At 37.9% G+C, this 22,294-nt stretch overlaps 1 non-coding gene across 1 annotated transcript; it reads left to right on the forward strand.

The window, feature by feature from the left end:
• Positions 1-3,539: 3,539 nt before the first annotated feature.
• Positions 3,540-3,648, forward strand: LOC128773170 (U6 spliceosomal RNA). Its single transcript, XR_008417451.1, has one exon. It is a non-coding gene; the product is annotated as a U6 spliceosomal RNA (small nuclear RNA).
• Positions 3,649-22,294: the final 18,646 nt, after the last annotated feature.

Consider the following 22,294-nt stretch of genomic DNA (forward strand, 5'->3'; position numbering starts at 1 on the left):
CGCAAAGCTTTCCTGTACACCTGCTCAGCTCAGCTCATCAATTTTCTGTGAGCCAGTTAAGTTCCTTTAAGCCTGTCCACTGAGAGGTGGTGATAGCTCTCTGAGAAAAAGAAGAGAAAGAGAAACAGAATGCTGCTCCAGGCCTTTATCTTGATCACACTGTTTGTTTTCGAACTGATGTCTGTAATGAAACAAAGAGGATTTAATCGTGTTAAACAAAAGCCTGTTGGTACCCAGAGGAAACTCATTTAACTCTTCTCCAAGCCTTAGAGTTTCAGGTTTCTCGTCTTCCTCTTTGCGGATCCACCAGGCTGAGTTTCTTACCTGGGGCTTAAAATTGTGAGGTGTGAAACTCTTCTTTTGTTTTGACAGGTGCTCTTTGCTAAACATCAGCCTAGCCTTGGTGGTGATAATACACAGAAGGGGGGAAAACTTCAGAGACGCTAATGACTGCAGTTGCCCAACTTCTGCCTTAAACAGGTTTTATTAGCTTCCCTCCTTGGAGTTCTTTAGGATAAAGTGGGAAAACAAATTGGGCTGATGGGAAGTGAGTTGTGAAAAGAGAATCGCTAAGGAGAAGACCCGGGAACCATCCCCGTTTTGGAATCCCAAGAAGAAAATAAAAGCATAGACTACTCTTGATGGAGGAGTTAGCTGGCAGAACTGACAGCATTAGTGTTACCTGGTAGAAGAAACAGACTCCCAGTGACGCCAGTGACTTGATATTTGGCTAAGCTGTCTCTCCAGACACGGTTCTCAACCTTAGAATGCGAGAATAGTCGTCAGGTGGGTGGAAGACTCCAAACTGATTGTACCACCCTGATACCCAGAAAAAGGTCTCTCTGGGTGGAGAGAGAAAACTTGAGGCCAGCCCTCTTCACTGACTTGAACCATCACAATGTGCTCCTAGACTGACCACCGCTTCACAGTGACTCCTAGATGGATTCCAGGATTTTTTTCTGCGTTTGTTTAAAGCACTAGTTTCCTCTACTCAATTCTACCTGTTTTTGCATTTCTCTATGTGCCTCCCAGTATCTTCTGAATCACTCTTTCCCTGACACAACTCTTGAAGAGTGGGAACTTTCCCCTTCTGCAGACACTGATAGATCTTCTGGGCTGACCAGGCGCTCTGAGGGAAGGACAAGCTGAGGCACATTTCCAGATGGTGAGTGAAATAACATGGCAGTGTTGAGCTTTGTTATCAACCCAGAAAGTTCCATCGCTACAAACTTAAGTAAAACAAACAAAAACCCTTCTCTTTTGGCTGTATGAAACCTCAGTTGTTGGTTGTTGTTTTTTTTTTTTTTCCATCTTTATTTAGACAGTGGTGAAATGTTCACAAAAAGTTGATAGAAAATTACTAGAGAGGTGATGTGGATTAGTGGTTAAAAGTGGACCCAGACCACCCAGGGTAAATTTGGATAAAGCTATGAATGCTTCAAGTTTCTCAGCTTTAAAATGTATATACTGTACAATAGCAACACGATGATATGGTTGGTGTAAGCATTTAATTAATTTCTATAAATGCTTGCCAGAGTCCTCAAGTGCTAGTTTGTGCTCAATAATTATTAACCACTGTTCCTTGCAACTGGATGGTCTTCTCAGGGCAGGTTGTGAATCCACCAAGCTCCAGCTTTGTCAGGTGTGGTTCACCTTTCAAGCACCGGCCTCACTTGTTTCCAAGGCTTTGGCTGGAAGTCAGCTGCTTTTTTTAGGTAAAAGGGTGTGCCTCCAGGAACCATTCTGTTTCTCAGCAAGCAAATCACCTTGATTTCTTCCCAGACACCCTATCCCTAAAATAGTCGTGCTGCTTAGCCTTTCCCTCTTTTCACTCAAGGTCTTCAAGAGGATGGAATTATATATTTGATTTCAGTCTTTTTCTTAAGACCCAGCAGTAAGTGTACAAAGAAAGTAGATTGGTGCTGAATACAGTTCCTGGTACCTCCTGTTACTGCTTTTTACACCTAAAGTTTCCATCTTAGAGAGAGGGCTGGTCTTGGATCCTGGGTAATTTTTATACTCAAGTGTGACTCTTTGATTATAGTTCCTTTCAGAGTAATTATAAACTCATATATTTGGAGAAGATAAGAATTATTTGTTAGGAGACAGAGGCAGGTGAGAGGGCTTGAAGAAAAGGCCAAAAACTTGGGTTGTTACCCTTTTCAGAGACCAGAAAATGATGGGCAAACTGCAGATCTGGCTGTTTCTGTAAATCAAATAGAACTAAGCAAAAGGATGAAGAAAGAAAAAGTGGTAACCCTGACATCTTCTAAAATGGGAACATACTCATTCTTTATAGATGCACATATCATCCTCTTAACAAAATATCCTGTATTTACTTTAAAAATAACAGTTAACATAGGGCTCCTGCGTGGCTCAGTCGATTGAGTAACCGATTCTTGGTATCAGCTCAGGTTATGATTTCATGGTTCATGGGATCAAGTCCCATGAAGGGCCCTGTGCTAACCGCACAGAGCCTGCTTGGAATTCTCTCTCTCCCTCTCTCTGTGTCCCTCTCCTGCTCCCATGAGATCTCTCCCTCCATCTCTCTCTCAAACGAAATAAATAAACTTAAAAAAATAATAGTTAACACATAAATAGCAAGGGGGGACATTCAAACACCAATTGCCTAATTGGAATAATTCAACTTGAATAGGTCTGAAATTGAAATGGTCATTGTGGCAAGTATCTTTGATGCAGACTTCATGTTTAAGTTCTTCTCAATTAAACTCTAAAAGACAAAACAAAACAAAACAAAAACTAACTCCAGTGTCTTCTCTGTCAGTTGAAACAATCAAAAAGAATATTTGTTTCACCAAATTCCCTTCTTTTTTTTTTTTTTTTTTTTAAGCTGGGAAGCGGTATGGATCAGTCCATTTTATTCCCTTCAATGTAATCATGTTACCTTTTATAGCTGGAGGTTTATGGAGATTTATAGAGCACTCTCTTATAATAATGATTCAAGCTAGCTAGGTATTCACAAAATAAAGACTAATAAGGAAAATTTTCTTGCTGCTTTTTCCTCACCAAGTAAAAATTGTCTGACTCAAAAAGAGCAAGTCTTGTCTTTGGTTTTTCTCTTTTCTACCCTACATATCCAAATACAGTGAGCTCGCCTTGCATTTGAATGTACAGAGGGCTGTACAAGTTCACCTATGGCACACAAATTATTTTGTTAGGGTGCCATCTGCTGGTGTCAAACAACCAAAGACTTATTTTTCTTAAAGATTAATGGTAAGCTTCTAATAACACTAAAGACTTTGAAGTTATTTGATTCAAATAATGTTTTGTCTTTTCTCATTTATAATTACAGCATAGACTAATTTCAAATGGCTGTATGATGCATAATTCTTCAATGCTCCAATATAGTAATATAAAATGCCACTTTATTTTAAAGTTAAGAAAATGGAGGCACCAGGCATTGCCTTGACATACTGGTTCATGACCCGTTGGATTCAAATTTCATTTCTTAGTTACCATGGCTCCCCTGACTTTCAAAAAAGTTCTGTTCAAATTTCCCCCTTAGAAAAGCAATTTAAGTGCTCACTTCGGCAGCACATATACTAATACTAAAATTGGAACGATATGGAGATTAGCATGCCCCTGCACAAGGATGACATGAAAATTCGTGAAGCGTTCCATATTAAAAAAAAAGAAAAAAAAGGAAAAGCAATCTATTGCTGTGTTTGTGCTTACATCAGTTTCAACACTTAATGTATTATTCACTAAATTTGTTCTCTGTGCTATGATATAAGGTATGGGACCAATCTGTTGCTTCTTAAAGCAAGCTTATCACCCTAGTCCCAATTATTTATATTCAATATCAGTGCAGTTCCCAAGTATTTTTCTTAACCTACCTTCTACTGGAGATGAGGAAAAACCACTACTCCCCCCATTTTTTAAAAATCTTTACCACTTACTATCTGTATGATTTTGAGTAAGGCATTTAACTTTCCTGCACCTCTTCTTTATTGGTAAACTTCAGATAAAAATAGTAGCTATCTGATAGAGTTATCTATCAGGTTATTGTGAGTGTTAAAGAAAATCATACCTAAAAAGTTCTGAGAACAGTGCCTGTAATCTAGTAAGCACACAATAACTGCTAGCTGCTTAATCATAGTTATTTAAGCATTTCAACAAATATGGGTTAATATCAATTAGACAACCATTGCTTTACAGTAACATCTGGAATCCTTAACTTCCTCCCAATTAGGAGATATAAAGTGTGTATGTGTACTTATATTTTGGAGAAGAGGGGAAGAATAATTACCTTTTGTTCTCTCTCAATGAGCATTTAACTGGCTTGAAATCTCAACTCTCTTAAATCTATATAAAACCTTGCATGGTCTGACTTCTTACTCTTCCATCCTCATTTCTCAATATTCTCATTTTCAAACTGTTTTCCAACCATAATGAACTTCTTTCAGTTGCCTGAGTGAGCCAGGCTTTTGCTCTCCACACTTTTGTGCAAGCTCTTGTCCCCTGTGCCTGGAGCCCCCTTCTCTTCTCAGCCTCTTCCATTACTCGGCCAACACCTTATCTCTCAGCTCTGCCCTTAGGCAGTCTTAAGTCAAGGATTAGGTAATCCTTTCATGGACTCCCATAAAACTCAGTACTCTTGTACCCCACCTCTATGCCATCACATTTCTACATGGGGACAGGTGGAATCTAGCATAGTCACCATTATACTCCCAGCTTCCAGAGAGGAGCAGATGACCAGTTGGGGCTAGATAAATATTTCTTTCATAGGGACCCACAAGTGAGCACGTTTACTCGGGGGGAATTGAAAGGGAAGGTATGAGCTATCTCCTGTTAACAAGGTTGAATTATATCTTAAGTAGTGAACATCTTTCTACAGTAATTTCCATCAGGACACCACCACTGTCACTCTCATTCATTAACATCTTTTCATTCACATATTTGTATATATGCACAATTAAGTACAATTAAGTACATGGATGTGTTTGAAGCTTTTATGTATGCATGTAGGAATGTATTTTTAATATCTACATTGGCAAATCACAAGCATTGTGATTACCAATGATAAGTTTCATTAAAACTTATATATGTATAACAATTTTGTCAACAAATATGTATCGAGTGCTTACTGTTGGCCAGGTACTCCTCTAGGCACCAAAGCAGACAGAAGTTCCTAACCTCATACCTGAGCTCTATGTTTTTGCCTAAGTTGTTCTGTATCTGTCATGAAAAGGGACACCAAAAAGATAGTGCAGCACCCTGGGGGCTGTAACAAGGGGAGCTGTTACTCTCCCTGCCTCTAGAGGAAAAGGGAAGGAGTCACTCCCTAAATTCTACTTAGGGGATTGCATGGGGAAGGCTGCCTGATGGAAACAGTGGCCTTTGGTGGAGGATTTAGCAGCATGCAGTGTATGTTTAGAAAGCAGACCCAAAGGGGCGCCTGGATGGCTCAGTTGGTAAAGGCCTTGTCTAACTTCAGCCCAGGTCATGGTCTCACAGTTCGTGAGTACAAGCCCTGCATCAGACTCTGTGCTGACAGCTCGGAGCCTGGAGCCTGCTTCAGATTCTGTGTCTCCCTCTGTCTCTGTCCCTCCCTGGCAGGGACACTCTCTGTCTCTCTCAAGAATAAACATTGAAAAAATTAAATTAAATTAAAACAAACAAAGTGGACCCAGGAAGTCCATTCTAAGACTTCACTTCTCCTTCCTTCCTTCCTTCTGCTGCTTTCTTTCACTTGGCAGAAGCCAGGCGAACCCAGACCGCAGGATGGATACCCAGGCAAAGCAATGCACACAGCTCAGCCTCCTGGAGCAAGCCACACCAGAGTGAATCTGGAAGGACAAGTGGAAAAATATCCAGCACTATCCCTGATCGAGAACTTTTTAGTTATTTATTTATTGTTTTTAGCCTCTCCATCTTTTCTAAAGATGTTCTTTCAGAGTGTTCTTTCAAGTAATTGGCAGATTGTGTGTTGCACCCTGGGTGCCACCTGTTGGATATTAGGGCTTATTTATTATAAACCCATGCCTTTTAAACAGATATTAACGTTCTATATATTTGGAATCTCTTTTTCTTTTTTATCAAAAGGAGAGAGTTAAGTGATTTAACTCTCTCTAGATTGTCACTCTGAGGCTCATGTCAGAAATTTTAAGAGGAAAGAACACAACAGGACTTGAAATCCTATGGAAGAACCAGTGATGATGCCAAGTTTGTGCATTCTTTCTGAGTTTTCCCTGGAGCTGCTGCAGAAGCAGGCACAGCTTTGTGCAAGAGCTCATGGCCTGAAAAGTGGGCCACAGAAGTTACATGTAAATAGAGAAAGGATTACCGAGGTCCCACAGCATCTTTGAGGAGACCGAGCTTTCTTTCAATAGTGGAAGTTCAATTTGAATAGGTCTAAAATCCAAAGGCATAAAATGCAAGAACTCCTTATTAAACTTCATATAATTCTGCTCATTTATCTGTCATTTGTTACCTAATTTTTCTTGAAAACCTTATTGGAACTCTACTTGGTACTATACCTTCATAGGTATGTGCTTTCATAGGCAGTGCTATTTTCAGTCATTTATAAGTCAGGTGGATACACTGGCTATATATGGTCAACTTTTTTTCAGAACAATTGACTCAATACCTTCCTGAAACCATACCCTTGGTACTTCCCTGTCCCCAGTAAATACTAGTTAATTAATCTAACAGCTTGGTACTTAACACCAACCATGTTCTTCCATGTTGTGAGGTTACAAGCTTTTATGACTTCCTTCCAAGAGCTAAAAATCAAATAGTACTGGGAACACTAAGAATGAATTACAAATTGGTACTGTAAAATTTTCACAGCATTGTCATGTGCAGTTTTGAAATTGGATGCTCACAGATACTCTTTTCAATGAGACTCTGACTCCTATAAAAAATAAGAAAGTCAATGGGACACCTGGGTGGCTCAGTCAGTTAAGTGGCTAACTTCAGCTCAGGTCATGATCTTGCAGTTCATTGAGTGTGAGCCCTGAATTGGGTTCTCTGCTGTCACCTCAGAGCCTTCTCTGGATCCTCTGTCTGCCCCCTCTCTTGCTCGTGCACACTCTCCCTCTCAAAAATAAACATTAAAAACATTTTTTTTTTTAAATAAGAAAGCCAAGGACTTAAATGAGTCTCCAAAACAAATCAATATGTGAATTTAGGATCTGTGATGCACCCTCTCTCTGACAATTAAGCAATATTCATATGATTGTCAGAAGCCCTGAGTTCTATTCCTGATGGATTAAAATCTCCTTAAGGGCTGAGTCATCACTAATCTAGCACAGTGCCTACAAAATGCATAGTAGGAAGTCAATAAATATGGTAAGACTGAATATTTAACTGAACTCTTTAAGCATAACCAGGTCTCTAGAACTATTTCAAAACATTTTGTAAACTTCTACGACGTTATGTTCTCAGCTGCTAACAATGTACAAAGATACAGGTCAATGGAGTGTTTTGAATGTTTTAGAAAACTTGGCCAGGGTTAGAACTCTCCATTTGACTAGAGTTCTGAAAGAGGATTCAAGTATATTTATCTCAGTTGGGCAAAAGAACATGTTTGCATCTCATATTTTAGCTAGAATTTTACCTAGAAATCAGGCATTTGGTTCATCTTAAACCAACACCCTTTTTAAAGGTGACTCTGTGTAAGTGCTATGGACTGAATGCTTATGTCCCCCCAAAATTTATGTGTTGAAGCCTTAATTCCAAGGGTGATGGTATTTGGAGCTGGGCTTTTTGGGAAGTAATCAGGTTTGGAGGAAGTCATGGTAGTGGTGCTCCTGGTGTCTGTATAGGGGGTGAAGAGATCAGAGCTCTCTCTCCATAGTGTGAGGATAAGTAAGAAGGTGACTGTCTACACACAAGTAAGAGGACTCTCACCAGGAACAAAACTTACTAGCATCTTGATCTTTGACTTCCCAGCCTTTAGGACAATGAGAAATAAATGTCCACTGTTTAAGCAACCCAGTCTATGGTGTTTTTGTTATAGCAGCCCAAGCTAATGAAAGTGGCAAGTAAATCTGGTTTGTACACAAACAAAACAGAACCTCAGGGTTAAGAATTCAGGTTGGGAAAAACCTTTAAAAATAGATCAAGGGTGGAGGGCTGGGGGCTCAGTCCTTTAAGCATCCTACTCCTGATTTTGGCTCAGGTCAAGATCCCCCGGTTCATGAGATCAAGCCTCACATTGGGCTGTGCTGACAACACAGAGCCTCCTTGGAATTCTCTCTCTCCCTCTCTCTCTGCCCTCCCTCACTTGCATGTGCGCTCTCTCTCTCCCAAAATAAATAAATAAACTTTAAAAGAAAATCTTTTAAAAAACGAATTCAGGTGGGGGGGGGGCAACTGGTTGGCTCAGTTGGAAGAACATGTGACTCTAAATCTCAGGGTTGTGAGTTCAAGCCCCACATTGGACTTGGAGCCTACCTAAAAAAACACCAGCAACAACGAAAAAAGAATTAATATTATAATGAATTCTTTTGTAAGTGTAATGAAGAAGAAATCTAACAATATAATAATAAGAAGGGACCACATGGAATACTGATACCAGGAGTAGAAATTACCAACTCCAGGCAATCTACAACCTAAATACTTTTATTCAAAGGCAGAGATATTTCTAGCCCAAAGCAGAACCCTCCAAAGTTTACTAGACTGTGAATTGGACTCAAAGTTTTCCAGGTTGGGAATTATGTCTTCTCATTGCTCTTCTATAAATCCTCAGAGAACATGGGCTCTCTATAAATGCTTCTTTAACCAGCAACAGCAACAACAACAACAATAGCAACAACAACAACAACAACAAAAACATAAAGGTATAAATACACTCCTTAGTATTCTCTTGGTTGTATCAAGTCGTAGTAGGTAGAATTCAATTCCTGGTTTATCTTCACACTTTTACAAAGAATATGCTACTTTTGTACAAACAGTAGGTTCTCTTCAAACACTGAGAAAATGAATGCATGTATCAAGGCATGGGGGAGGTGCAAAGATGAGAAATCCAGTTAAACCGAGTTCAACTAAAATACTCTTATCTTAATAAGATAATGGGCTCATCAAAATGAAGTACAACTAAATTATATCAAGTACAATTAAGTTACATGTGACCTGGTATTGGGACAGGAATCTCTTCATGAAATAGAGGATCTATCTGCCCATTTATCTTGGCTTCTCTTATTTGTTTATCTCTCTCCAGGTCTTCTTCCTTCTCTTTCTGTCTTCTTTCTCGCCCCATCTTTCCATGTTATTTCTAGCTGCTTCAGTTATATGGTAGGCTTCCTACTGATACATACTGTGCATTTATTGTTTCTTGGTATTTAGAAGTGTTTTATCAATCATTTATTCCAAACACTCTAAAACATATCTGCAATTATAATACTTTTGAAGCAGGACGTGATTTCTGCAAGGTCCCAGAAAAATTCCCCTTTGACTAAAAATATTTTAGTCTAATTCCAGACCCCAGTTCATATCAATCCTTTGTAGTAAAAGGTCATGCCTCCAGACCAGACTTTGGGATCATCCTGTCTACGCAAGCAGAACTTCTACACTCTAAGTGAGTGGTTCATTCTAGCAAAGCAAGAACTTAGTGTCCAGAACTGGAATTTTTTAACCTTTAAGTGCAGTATCTCATCCTGCTTTTATAGACTCTAAAAACTGAAGTATTTTAATTAACAAAATAATCAAAATCATACCAGGTCAAGTAGGCACTGTTTTGCCAGCTCCTCTCACAAGGCTAGCTACCACCAAGGGACTATATAATGCAAGTGAGATAACATATTACTAATTCCAGATAAATATAATAATAAATGCCTCTTCAAATGGTAATATCACTACAAGCTTTCAAAAATTTTCAAATGCCTATCAGGTTCCTAAGTGAAGGGTCCTGCCTTATGGAGTGTTCAGAGACCAATAATTAAGAACATTTTCAGAGTAAGTGGTCACCTGTCAAAGGCTCTTTATTCTAGCTAAGGCCCTTTGGTCTCAAATAACAGAGAGATCCAGTCAAGGTCACTAAAAAAGAAAATAAAAAAGGAACAACAGTTGGTCATAGTAGGGTGTTAATAAAGAAAAGAATAATAAGATTAGAGAAGAACTTTCAAGACTCCCAAGACAGGAATTGTGATACAGATGAGCCTCACTGGAGAATGAAACTGATCTGAAGCTACTGTTTCCTTCCTTTTAAATGCACATGGTCTCTCTCCCCTATGCACATCTTTCTCTCTCTATTCTGGCTGTTCTGCTTCCTTCTAGGTCTAAGTGTCAACCCTTGCACTAGGGACAGTGCAAAGATGAGTAGGACATAGTCCTTGTCCTGTGAACTTACAGACAAACAGAGGGAGACCGGGAGGTAAATGTGCAAGGACATAGCAATACCAGCTGCACTGTGGTTACAGAAGATACAAGACTGAGAAAAGACCAAAATGCAGGAATGTTCATCTCCATCTGTGGGAATGGAGGTTTTTATCGGTTTCAAGGGAGAGATGATACTTATGGCAAGTCTTGAAAATACACAGATAAACACAATGGTCCTTCTTGTCTGCCAAGGATGAACATTCTTTTTTGTCCTCCTATTTCCAGACTGAGTTGCTCCTCTACTTTTTGCATCATTATTACAGAGTCTAAACCATCAGATACATTTATGCCCATACCTCATTCTCAGTCTGTCTTAGTTGTTCTGCTTTTCTCTGAGAATTTTACATCTCCCATCTCTCTCTTTGGCCATTCCATGAAAGGCTTGGTCCCCAACTCAAGCTCCCAATTTTCTGGTCTTCAGTTGCTTGATGTCTATAGTTGGAAAAACTGTAAGAGAACATTGTATGGGGCCTCTGTAAATTCAGAAGTTAGGCCCAGCTTTGTTGAGATGTAGTTGTGTTATATTGAGAAAACCTCACGTGGCCTCAGTTCTCGTATCTGTAAAACAAGAGGTATGCATTAATTTAGTTATACACACCACACACACACACACACACACACACACACACACACCCAGTAAAGAATTACCATAAACCTAGAATAGGAACCTGAAAAGGTTTATTAAGCAACTGTGGTGGGGGCACTTGGCTGGCTCAGTCAGAAGAGTGTGTGACTTTTGATCATGAGTTTGTCATGGGCATGTGTCATGAGTTTGAGCCCCACATTTCATGTAGAGATAACTTACTTACTTACATACATACATACATACATAAGGGAAAAAAATGAAGAAACTGTGGTGAAGAGGAATTTTAGAAGCAAAAAGACCCGAATTCCAAGCCTGGTTGTGCAAGTTTCTATCTTTATATAACTTCTTGGATCTTCAGCTCCTCCTCTGTAAAATGATGCTACAGCTGTATTGCAGGTTTTTGGTGAATATGTGAGGTAGAGCACAGACCAGCTCAGCAGACTATGTGGCATGGAGAGGACTGATAACCAAGAGCATCTATTGGTATTACGCTTCTAAATTAAATTCAATAAAGAAAATTTAAGTAAATTCTTTTTCTTTAAAGTTTATTTATTTTGAGACAGAGAAAGAGAGAAAGCAGGGGAGGGGTAAAGAGAGAGAGGGAGAGAAAGAATCCCAAGCAGGCTCTGTGCTGATAGCACAGAGCCCAACATGGGGCTCCATCTCACGAACTGTGAGATCATGACCTGAGCCAAAATCAAGAGTCAGACGCTTAACCAACAGAGCCACCCAGGTGCTCTTAAATAAATTCTGAAGTGCGTATTCATAAGACTACCAGTGGTGTATTTTATAAGCTCTAAGAATGTCATTCAGGACTTAATTACCTTTTATTAAAAAAATAAATAAACTGCAACAGCCATTTAACAATTGTCTTTGCTATCCAGTGGCAGGAATATATGGTCTTGACCTTTTCTACATTTCTGTAGTCATGCTTAATCTACAACAAACATCCACCTTAGCATTAAAAATTAGAAAAGATGATTTAACAAAATCAGTCTTACTTCCCCTCAGTATGTTTGGATATTAATTCATAGGAGTTTTGATTTAGGGTTTCCCAATAGCCACATATTTCTGTAGCATTGTAAAAGGTGATTCTATTTTCTGTAATTTTCTAAAATAAAACATTTGTTTTGTATCATTTATAATAGCTATCTGATTTCAAGTGAGACCAGAGAAAAAAATAAACTTGTGTGCACTGTAATTTGTTTTGAACAGGAACATAGGAGTTATTGAATGCTGCAATTTGACTTACTGCATGTACAAACATCCTTAGGAAACAATAAAAAAATCACACACACCACTTTGTCAAGCAAAACTGAGGTAGCAACGTGAGTAGCCAGGGAAATATGTTCCAAGTTTAAGGGCTCCCTCTGTCACTACCTAACTTTTCTGGCAAGTTCTACAAGCAGAGGTTTTTACCCTCTGAATCAGGACACATGTTTCATAGTCTTTGGTAAAAGTTGTGGAACAAGTATTCTGTTGCCAATAATTATAGCAATTGATGTGCATTTCAAAGAAATTAGAGCAGCTTTAAATTTATCCCTACAATGTCCCTATTGCTCCCAATTTGCATGCGTTTCTTGACATGAAGAGAAATGGATGGAGTCTCCAAAGGAGAAGGAAGCAGCATTTATTGAAAATCTGTGTGCTCATTTCAAATTACATGAAAATGCTTATGTAGAGAAGTTTGAAAGAATATTGAAATTTTGAAAAGATAATGGGATTGTGTTTAATGTGTATTTTTCTTTATGTGCATCTGTACTTCTCATTTTCCAACAATAACAATCATCGCTTGTAGTAGACCTTGTTTTTTACCATATATCCGTGTGCCAATCTGCACTTCCCAAGTCCCGGGGAATCTCTATAAGACTATGAGACTGCCTCTCAGCAATCAAACATTAAGGGAAGTGATGTGTTACTTCCTGTCTAGACAGTAAAAATTGGGTGTACTTTCTACTGTGGGCTCTCTCCCATTTGTGCTGCTAGAAAGCCAGGATCTCTGGGTCTTTGCTTAGAAAAGAGCCACCAGCTTTTTATCAGACTGTAATATGAGCAAGCAATAGCCTTTTTTATGTTAAGCCACTGAGATTTGGAGACTTGCTTGTTGTCACGGCATAGTCTATGCTACCCTGACTAATACCACTGTGTATTTTTAATAGTTTCCTATTCAGTGTTCACGAGTTCACTTGAGGCAAGTATAATTATTTGAGGAATATGAGGAACCTGAGAACTAGAGACAAGTAATAACTTGCCTAAATAGGAAATGGTTGAACTGGGATTTAAATCCAGCTTTCATTTGAACTAATTTTTGTTAATCTAAAACTACTCCTTTATTATATCAAATATAATGTGACTTGCATGTTAACGGAGCTACTGATTCTGCGTCGAATCTCCCTGATATGTGAACAAACGTGATTGCTTTTATCCCTTTTTATCATTCTTTTTCAACGAATCCCTGCTATGCCCATCCTCATTGCATAAGTAGAGCCTCTTGTTCTTTGAGGAAAAATGCAACCTTCCCAGTTCAGAGTTAAAGTTTAATAAGGTACTATAATTTGTTTCCATATATAGCAGCAAACAATCTATCTCCTCCTCATTTCTGTTAAAGTTATGAGGAGGTAATTGGGAACAAATAGGGGGCAGAAGCTTTGTGTCCTGGCTACTTGATGGTTCTGGAGGGACTCGGTCCTTTTTTGGACACATAAGTCAAAATAATCCTTGAGAGCCCATCATGTAAAATAAGAGCTATGGACGTAACATTAAGAGAATCTGTATGTTGGGGGGTGTCTGAGTGGCTCAGTTGGTTGAGCATTTGACTCTTGATTTCTGCTCAGGTCATGATCCCATAGTTATGTGATGGAGCCTGGCATCAGGCTCCACGCTGAGTATAAAGCCTGATTAAGATTCTCTCTCTCTTGGGGCAGCTGGGTTGCTCAGTCAGTTAAGTGTCTGACTCTTGACTTCAGCTCAGGTCATGATCTCACAGTTTGTGAGTTCAAGCCCTGCACTGGGCTCCTCACTGTCAGTACAAAGCCTACTTGGGATTCTCTCCCTTTCCCTTTCTCTCTGCCCCTCCTGTACTATCTCTATCTCTCTCAGAATAAATAAATAAACTTAAAAAAATTCTCTCTCCCTCTGCCCCCTCACTCACCCTCTCTGTCTCTCTAAAAAAGAGAGAGAGAGAATGAGAGAAAATCTGTAATTTGGGTTGTTTTCTAGCAATAGAGATTGAATGATATTTCTCCTTGTGTTTTTTTCTCAATCAAGCCTTTGTATTTTCACATGGCTCTTTTACTACTGATGTAATTTGGGAAAGTCCCCTCAGTTGAACAACATGAGTATATAAGCAGTCTATCAACTGTATCACCAAAGCTTAAATGAGTCAAAAATGTGTTGTTGTTTTTTAAAGGAAAGAAAACATTAAGGAAATTTAGCCCAGGTGTTCTTTGCTAAATTTTAATAGCATCTCCTATATTTTGAGAAATAAAATGTACCTTGAGAATGGTAACTGCTATGAAGCTGTTCAAAACCCAGTTTATTGCCTCAAGATACAGGGAACCAGTGACTTGGAATGGCAAAAAACCTCCATTTATGCCCAAGAAAGAGCCCTAAAACAGAGATGATGTTCCCTGAGTAGCTTCCAAGACAAATGTTTGAATATTTTGTAGATTTACAAACATAGGAACATCAACTCTCATATGAAAAGGAATCAGAAAATGAAACAAAAGTATAACGAAATATACAGTAATTATTCTGTTGCAAGTAACTCAAACCTCTCAAAAATGCACCTGTACCGCATTAGTTACCTGGCCCTGGTTCCTGAACCTCTAGAGACATTCGTTTCTTCAACACTTTTGTTTCTGATAGATTGAACTAGAAAATATAGCAACTACATCTTAGCCTAAGCGCCCATGGGTGCTTCTGTTTGAGTTTTCTAGAGAGTGGCCTTATTTATTTATATATATACTCCATTTACATGATGTCATGAGTTTTGTTTTCTGTTAAAACCTTAGTGAAATGCAAGAAATATTATGCTAATATTCAGACTGTCAAGAGTAATAACCCTTTTCTTATTTTTATTAACACTTATTCTGTGTCAAAATAGTTACTGTAGCAACATGTGGGGGAAAAAAATTTAAGAAAGGCCCAGAAAATGTTATCAAGCAAATACATCAGCCTGCATAAATTCATCAGATAGGTCTTCATCTTGGGCATGGTAATCTTTTTGTCAAGATCATTCAAGTTTGTTCTAATATGTTTTTGCTGGTATTGTTATTAATTAAATATATAAGAACATCTAGCCGTTTTAACAGAAAATCAAACTACAGTACAGATGGAGTCATGCAAATAACTACAACGACCACAAGGTGGCAAAGTATACAAATCTACATCATTTAGATGGGCTCTTCCAGAAGAAAAAATGTCTTTCAGCATGGGGGATGGGGTAGGGGTAGGGCTTCTCTTATGATTGTCTGCTGGCTAGAGAATAGCAAAATTATACTAATTTCTCAAGATTTGGTAATTACTCCAAATTCCTGGTTCTTGAGATGAGTGTTATGTATCATGTTACTATTCTAATTTATCATAAATTTTTTTTCTTTTTAGAGCAAAACTCAATTTCTTAAATCCTAAATGTATATTTAAAAGGCAAAATTATTGGGTCCTCTCTTACAACATTTTAAATCCATTTAATATGTATAAAACGAGTCAGTCGGAAAGTGGGTGTTATTGCTACACAGATTGAGAACCATGATGTGATTATATGATTAGTGCTAGTTATCACAAAATTACAGTTATTTATATTTCAAAAAATTTTGGTTTAGAGAAGCTAGATTATAAGACTTCTTAATATTGTTGTTCCCAAAATTCTGTGCTCTGGTTTCTCTTTTCCCTGTATGTAATGTACTTTGAGTGATCAACCAGTTTTCTGTGACCTATAAAATAATGACTCTCAAACCTACATTTGAAGCCCTGGCTTCCTGAGTCCTAGACCAGAAAATCTAAAATAGCCATCTGGATCTGCCATACACAGTTTATATTTAATATATTTAAATCTGATCTCATTATCTTCCTCCCAAAATACCTACTCTTTTCATCTGACTTCTCTTCTGGTGATCCAGTGGGCTGTGACATCCAAGTCAGAAACCTAGGACAGCTTAGTATTTTTTTTCTAATTTCTCTGTACCCTTCACAATCTAGATCCTACCTGCTTCATGGTCTCAGCCTCTGTGGCTCTTCCATGGACTTCCCCCAAACCCACCGTGCTGTCTCACCCTGTGTGCCCTTGCTCATGCTGGTTTTTGTTATCAACCTAGTACTCCAGGGGTTGCAAATTGATAAAAGCTTTCAGGAAGCTGTCTGTATTATGTACTAAGTACCTTAGAAAATGTACATTCTTGTATTTGTCAATTCCACTTTTTAAAAGGAAATTAACAAGGCACCTGGGTGGCTCAGGTGGTTAAGCAACTGACCTCTACTCAGGTCATGATCTCACAGTTCCTGAGTTCAAGCCCTGCATGGGGCTCTGCACTGTCAGCATGGAGCCTGCCTGGGAATCTCTCTCTTTCTCTTTCTCTCTCTCTCTCCTCTCTCTCTGTCCCTTGCTGGTGCATGCTCTCTCTCTCTTTCAAAAAAAGAAATAAACTTAAAAAAAAGAAATTAACAAAAAGTTGGTCCGACATTTGTATAAATATTATTTATAATAGCAAAAAAAAAAAAAAAAAGAAAACTTAATGGAGAAATAGTAAAATAAACTACAGTAAAAATCTAAGAAAGTTGTATAGCTATGTCAACAGCATTTTCAAATAATGTTATTGTTTAGAAAAATGTTTCTTTTTTTTAATGTTTATTTATTTTTGAGACAGAGAGAGACAGAGCATGAACAGGGGAGGGTCAGAGAGAGGGAGACACAGAATCTGAAGTAGGCTCCAGGCTCTGAGCTGTCAGCACAGAGCCCGATGTGGGGTTCGAACTCACAGACCGTGAGATCATGACCTAAGCCAAAGTTGGATGCTTAACCGACTGAGCCACCCAGGCGCCCCAGAAAAATGTTTCTTGTATAGTATTAGGGAAAATACTAAGTTATGGAGAGTCCAGAGGACTCTAAAGCCAAACTATCTGCTTCCTGTCTTGGCTCTGTCACTTTCTTGCTCAAGTTATTTATTCTCTCTGCTCCTCAGCTTTCTCATCTATAAAATGAGGATGATAACAATAGCTCTGTTTTGAGGATTATATGAGTTAATGCATCTAAAGTGCTGACAGTGGCTGACACACAGTAAGTGCTCAATGAAAGCCTACTAATGTCATTGTTCAGGACTGGGGTTCTGAGGCTATGAAACCACTGACATCTTATGTTGACAGTTGTTTTAATTCATACTCCTTGATTAATTCTCTATGCTAATGTACTCTCAGAAAAATGATGAGGTAAATTTTTTTAATTAATTAATTTATTTTGAGAGAGAAAGAGGGGGCGAAGGGGCAGAGTGAGAGGATAGAGAGAGATAATCTCAAATAGGCTCCACACTGTCAACACAGAAACTAACCAGGGGATCAAACCCACCAACCACGAGATCATGACCTGAGCTGAAATCAAGAGTCAGATGCTTAACTGACTGAGTCACTCAGGTGCCCTGATGAGGCAAATTATTAAACCAAGTTAAAAATATTCACTTTTGGTCTAAGTAGGGTCCTCCCTAGAGAAATTGTTTATAATTCAAGAGAGCAAATTTGTTACATTTCAGTAACTGAACTGTTAAAGCACAATAATCTCCTTAGAGAAAGGTCTTGAAAAGATTAGCCTCAAACTCAATGTTCTAGACAAAAGCAAGGTTTAATATTCCAGCTTTTGTTCTTGAAATAGAAACTATGATACACTTTCCCAAATGAATATTAATGAACATAATTAAAAGCACATTAGGATAGTCTACTGATTTACTCTGAGGGTAGCTGAAAATTCTTTAGATCAAAACCAAACTTAGACAAGTGGGTATGAAGGCCCTCATCTTTCTTGTGTTAATTATCTTCTGATATACAAAAATAGATAATTTTAGTTTGCTTAGCCAACTGGTTAGAAATTACTGATAATACAATATACCTGTGATATTGTAGGTTAAGATTTAAGACTTTAATATCCTCTTACCTCCTATTAAGCTCATCAAAATGGGACTTCTTCCAGAATATGGAGTAATATTAACCCATAGGAATATGTATTAAAATAGGCAAGTCTCCAAGTCAGTTCAGGTAAGTTTTAATCCTTCACCTATGGAATTCCTCATTCAACTTAAAAAATTTGTGAGTTATATTTTATAAATTCAAATTAACTTAATTTTTAATCATACAAAACGGCTCAGATAAAATTGATTTTACCTGTGCTGAAAGTATCTGCTAACCATATCTGCAATCATACATAATAATATAAAGAATACTCTTAAAGGGAAGAAAGAAGTTGCTTTCAAATTTGCAGAGCACATTCTCATTTCACTGATAATTTATTTAACAGATTGTTAGCTTTGCTAAAATTATTACATATAGTAAAATATATTATTTTCAGGTATTTTTTACCATTTCATGCTTCCTCTAATTCTACCCAAGTGAAATTTTTCTAGAAAAGTGTTTGGGTTTTTTTTCCCCTCAACTCAGTTCATTATCCAATTTCTGAGTTGCAGTAGGTTAAGTTGTGGTCTGAAAAAAAATATGTCTATTTGTAAATAAGACTGTAATAAACATAGGGGGTGCATAAATCTTTTTGAATTAGTATTTCCATTTTCTTTGGGTAAATACCCAGTAGTGGAATTACTGGATCATGTGGTAATTCTATTTTTTTAATTTTTAAGGAATGGCCATACTGTTTTCCACAGCTGCACCAAATTGCATTCCAACCAATCATTTATAATTGTGAAAATATCAAAGTAACCCAAGTGTCCATCCATAGAAGAATGGATAAGGAAGATGTGGTATATACCTACCATGGGATATTACTCAGCCATAAAATAATTAGATCTTCACATCTGCAAAAACATGGATGGAGCTAGAGGGTATAAGGCTAAGTGAAACAAGTCAGTCAGAGAAAAACAAACCCCATATGATTTCACTAATGTGTGGAATTTCAGAAACAAAACAAACAAATGAACAAAAAAGGAAAATGAGACAAGCAAACAAAAAAAACCATACTCTTAAATACAGAGAACAAATTAGCGATTGCCAAGGGGAGGTAGGTGGGAGGAAGGGTAAAATATACAAAGGGGATTAAAAGTACACTTTTTGTGATGAGCATTGAGTACTGTATAGAATTATTGAATCATTATAGTCTACACCTGAAACCTATATAACACTTAATGACAATTATACTTTAATTTTTTAAGTTCTATTTCAAAATATGTGTCTATATCCTAACTTCTCAAATTGATGAATGCGGCCTTATTTGGAAAAATGGTCTTTGCAGATATAATTAAATTAAAGGTCTCAAGGTGACACCATCCTGGATTAGGGTAGGCACTAAATTCAATGACACATTTCCTTAAAAGAAACACACAGAAGATCCACACATAGTAGAAGTTCATGTGAAAAGTGAGGCAGAGATTGAAATTATGCAGCCACAAGCCAAGGAATGCCTGCCACCAGCTCTGCCACCAGAGCTGGAAGAAGAAAGGTATTCCCCTCCAGAACTTCAGAGGGAGCACAGCCTTGCCAACATCTTGATTTTGGATGCCTGGTCTCCCACACTATGATAGAATACATTTCTGTTGTTTTAAGCCCACAAGTTTTTTGTTAATGCAGCCCTAGGAAACTAATACTTGAACAATCTCTAAAAATTCATTAAATAGAAGAATTAGTTTCATTAAATATATGAAAGTTTGTTCATTATTTTTCCTTAGAGGTCTTTTAGTATCAGACTTTCTTTCTTTGGAAAGAATATTAAATTTTCAATATAATATTACCTGAATCAATTAAACAAGTAAATTCAAGTCTTTATTTCTTGTTTAGATTTGCTGCTTATAGCTTATTAGAAGATTAAATGTGGATGAAACTTTTTTTTAAGTAGGTGCCATGCCCAAGGGGTTTGAACTCAAAACCCTGAGATCAAGAGTCACATGCTCTACTGACTGGGCCAGCCAGGCATTCCTGAATATGGAAGAAACGATATTTGATATGAGTTTTCTAAGAGTAATTTTCCACACAGTTTAACTCTCCTTGCTTCAATGACGATTTCATTTCTGGCAATCATTTTGGGAAAAATCAAATTATAATTTGGGGGCCACTTTAACTTTTAGTCTCACAACTGATTGCCCTACCTGACTCTAGCTGTTAGGGTAGTGGAACAATTAATTCTTCCTTGATAGGTCACTTGAGCTTGGAAGATAAAAGCGTCCATCAAAAGATTCCTGGTTCCATGTCTGATCCCAATCCACTCTCCTCTCCACCACATCATAGGACAGGGATGTCATGAGACAGGGGAGGGTAAGAGAGAGAGAGAGCAAGTGAGCTGAGCTCTTATGCCTAAGAAAAGTAACAGAAAGGGTGCCTGTCTGGCTCAATTGATGAAGCATTTGACTCTTGATTTTGGTTTTGGCTCAGGTCATGATCTCAACAGTTTGTGGGTTTAAGCCCCATGTCGGGCTCTGCACTTATCTTGTGGAGATTGCTTGGGATTCTCTCTCTCTCCCTTTCCCATTGCCCCTCCCCCGCTTAGGAGTGCATGTGTGAGCTCTCTCTCTCCACTCTCAAAATAAATAAACTTTTTTTAAAAAAAAAGGTGATTGGGGAATTGAGATATGGACAGCTAGACTGAAAGAGTAATAAGCAGGTCGTAGAAGCAAGTTTGACCAATGAGAAATGCCCAAGATTGAACAGACTAAAGAAATTTCAAAGAGGTCAGGAATGTCTAACATTTCATTTCATTCTGTCTGCTATGCTGTAACCCCATACCATTATCCCTAAACAAATAATAACAGCCAGCATTTATTAGATGTTTACTGTATATTAGGCAGTTTACTTTCATATGTTCACTTTATGCTCTTAATACCTCTGTAAAGTAGGAACAATTATGAACCCAATCTTCAGGAAACATTTACAAAATACAGATGCCTCGTGGGAGCGATAATTTGGGGGGAAATTAGAGGCTATGTTTCACATGTGGGCAAATACAGACTAGAAAAAAACACAGGGAGATTAAAATTATTTTTTTAGCAGGAAGAGATATCACACTGGGAGAAATATCAGACTGCCCCAAGAATTTCCAGGAAATCCTGGACAAAACACTAGGTTTCCAACCTCACAAAGTACATTTATTAATTTCTACAGGATAGAGTGGCTCAACTAGATGGTAAGACTTAAATATATTTAGGCAACTGATATCAAAATGCTATAAGCCAACACTGATGAACCAGTTCATAGAACATGATATATGTAAATAATGACTTAGCTTTCTTTTCTGTAGTTTTTGACTAATTCTTAGTATTTTTGTTAGAACAAACTGAGACATTTTCCAATTCTGTAAATACTTTTGTTTTCACAATACTGAGATTTGGATCGATTAGAAAAAAAGGCAAAACAGAAAAGAAAAAGTCTTGAACAAATTTAGATAGGTTTTTCTGATTAAATGTAAAACTTTATCACAAGGAACACAATTTCCAACCTGTAGACAGTTCTTTTCTCTAAGAACACATTTAGTGCTTGTTGTAATACATTCTTACATTAAGATCTAATTCTAGATACTTAAAAAAACCTCCAGAGAAGTTGGTAGGTTGTTGTGTTTAACCAGACAACGATGTTTACGTAGCATGTGGGTGAAAAAAATGTTAATCAGTAGAGTGTTGGTTGAGCCGGTTAAAAGAGTTAGGAGCCGTTTGTCACTGAGTCGAGTGAAAAGGAAAATAGCCAATCTGTGATGGGATGTATTTGCTTCCACTCCCTTCTCTTTTGTCTTCACTGCCTTTTATCTTGCAAGGGCCAGGACACTGCTCTTCAAGGACCTCCAGTCCCCTGAGAAAGCCCACCAGGCCAGGACCTTACCTGGCTTCAGAGATCTTCACCTGCTGCAGCAGCTTTTGGGCACTTCATTACAGAACTGTGGGGGCTCACTCCCCAAGCCTAAAAATCAAAGGAAAAGAAATAAGTATAAACACCAGCTTCCAGACAGATTCAACATCAGTTCTGGGGATCTTTCTCCAGGACTTTGTCTCTTACAAACAAACACAACCTTACTTAAAATCCCGGGTATACTTTTTAGAAACGCTAAGAATTTCTGAAGAAAGAAAATCATGTCAGGGACCCTGTGCTCTAATTTTGCCCATTGTTCCTTCTAAAATTAGAAGGCAGTGCAGCACTTCTCAAACTGGCTGTGGTAAATAATCAGGTTTTTTTGTT

The sequence above is a fragment of the Panthera pardus genome, unplaced genomic scaffold (assembly GCF_024362965.1).
Source record: "Panthera pardus isolate Hobbes unplaced genomic scaffold, ASM2436296v1 HiC_scaffold_24, whole genome shotgun sequence".
Taxonomy (NCBI): Eukaryota; Metazoa; Chordata; class Mammalia; order Carnivora; family Felidae; genus Panthera; species Panthera pardus.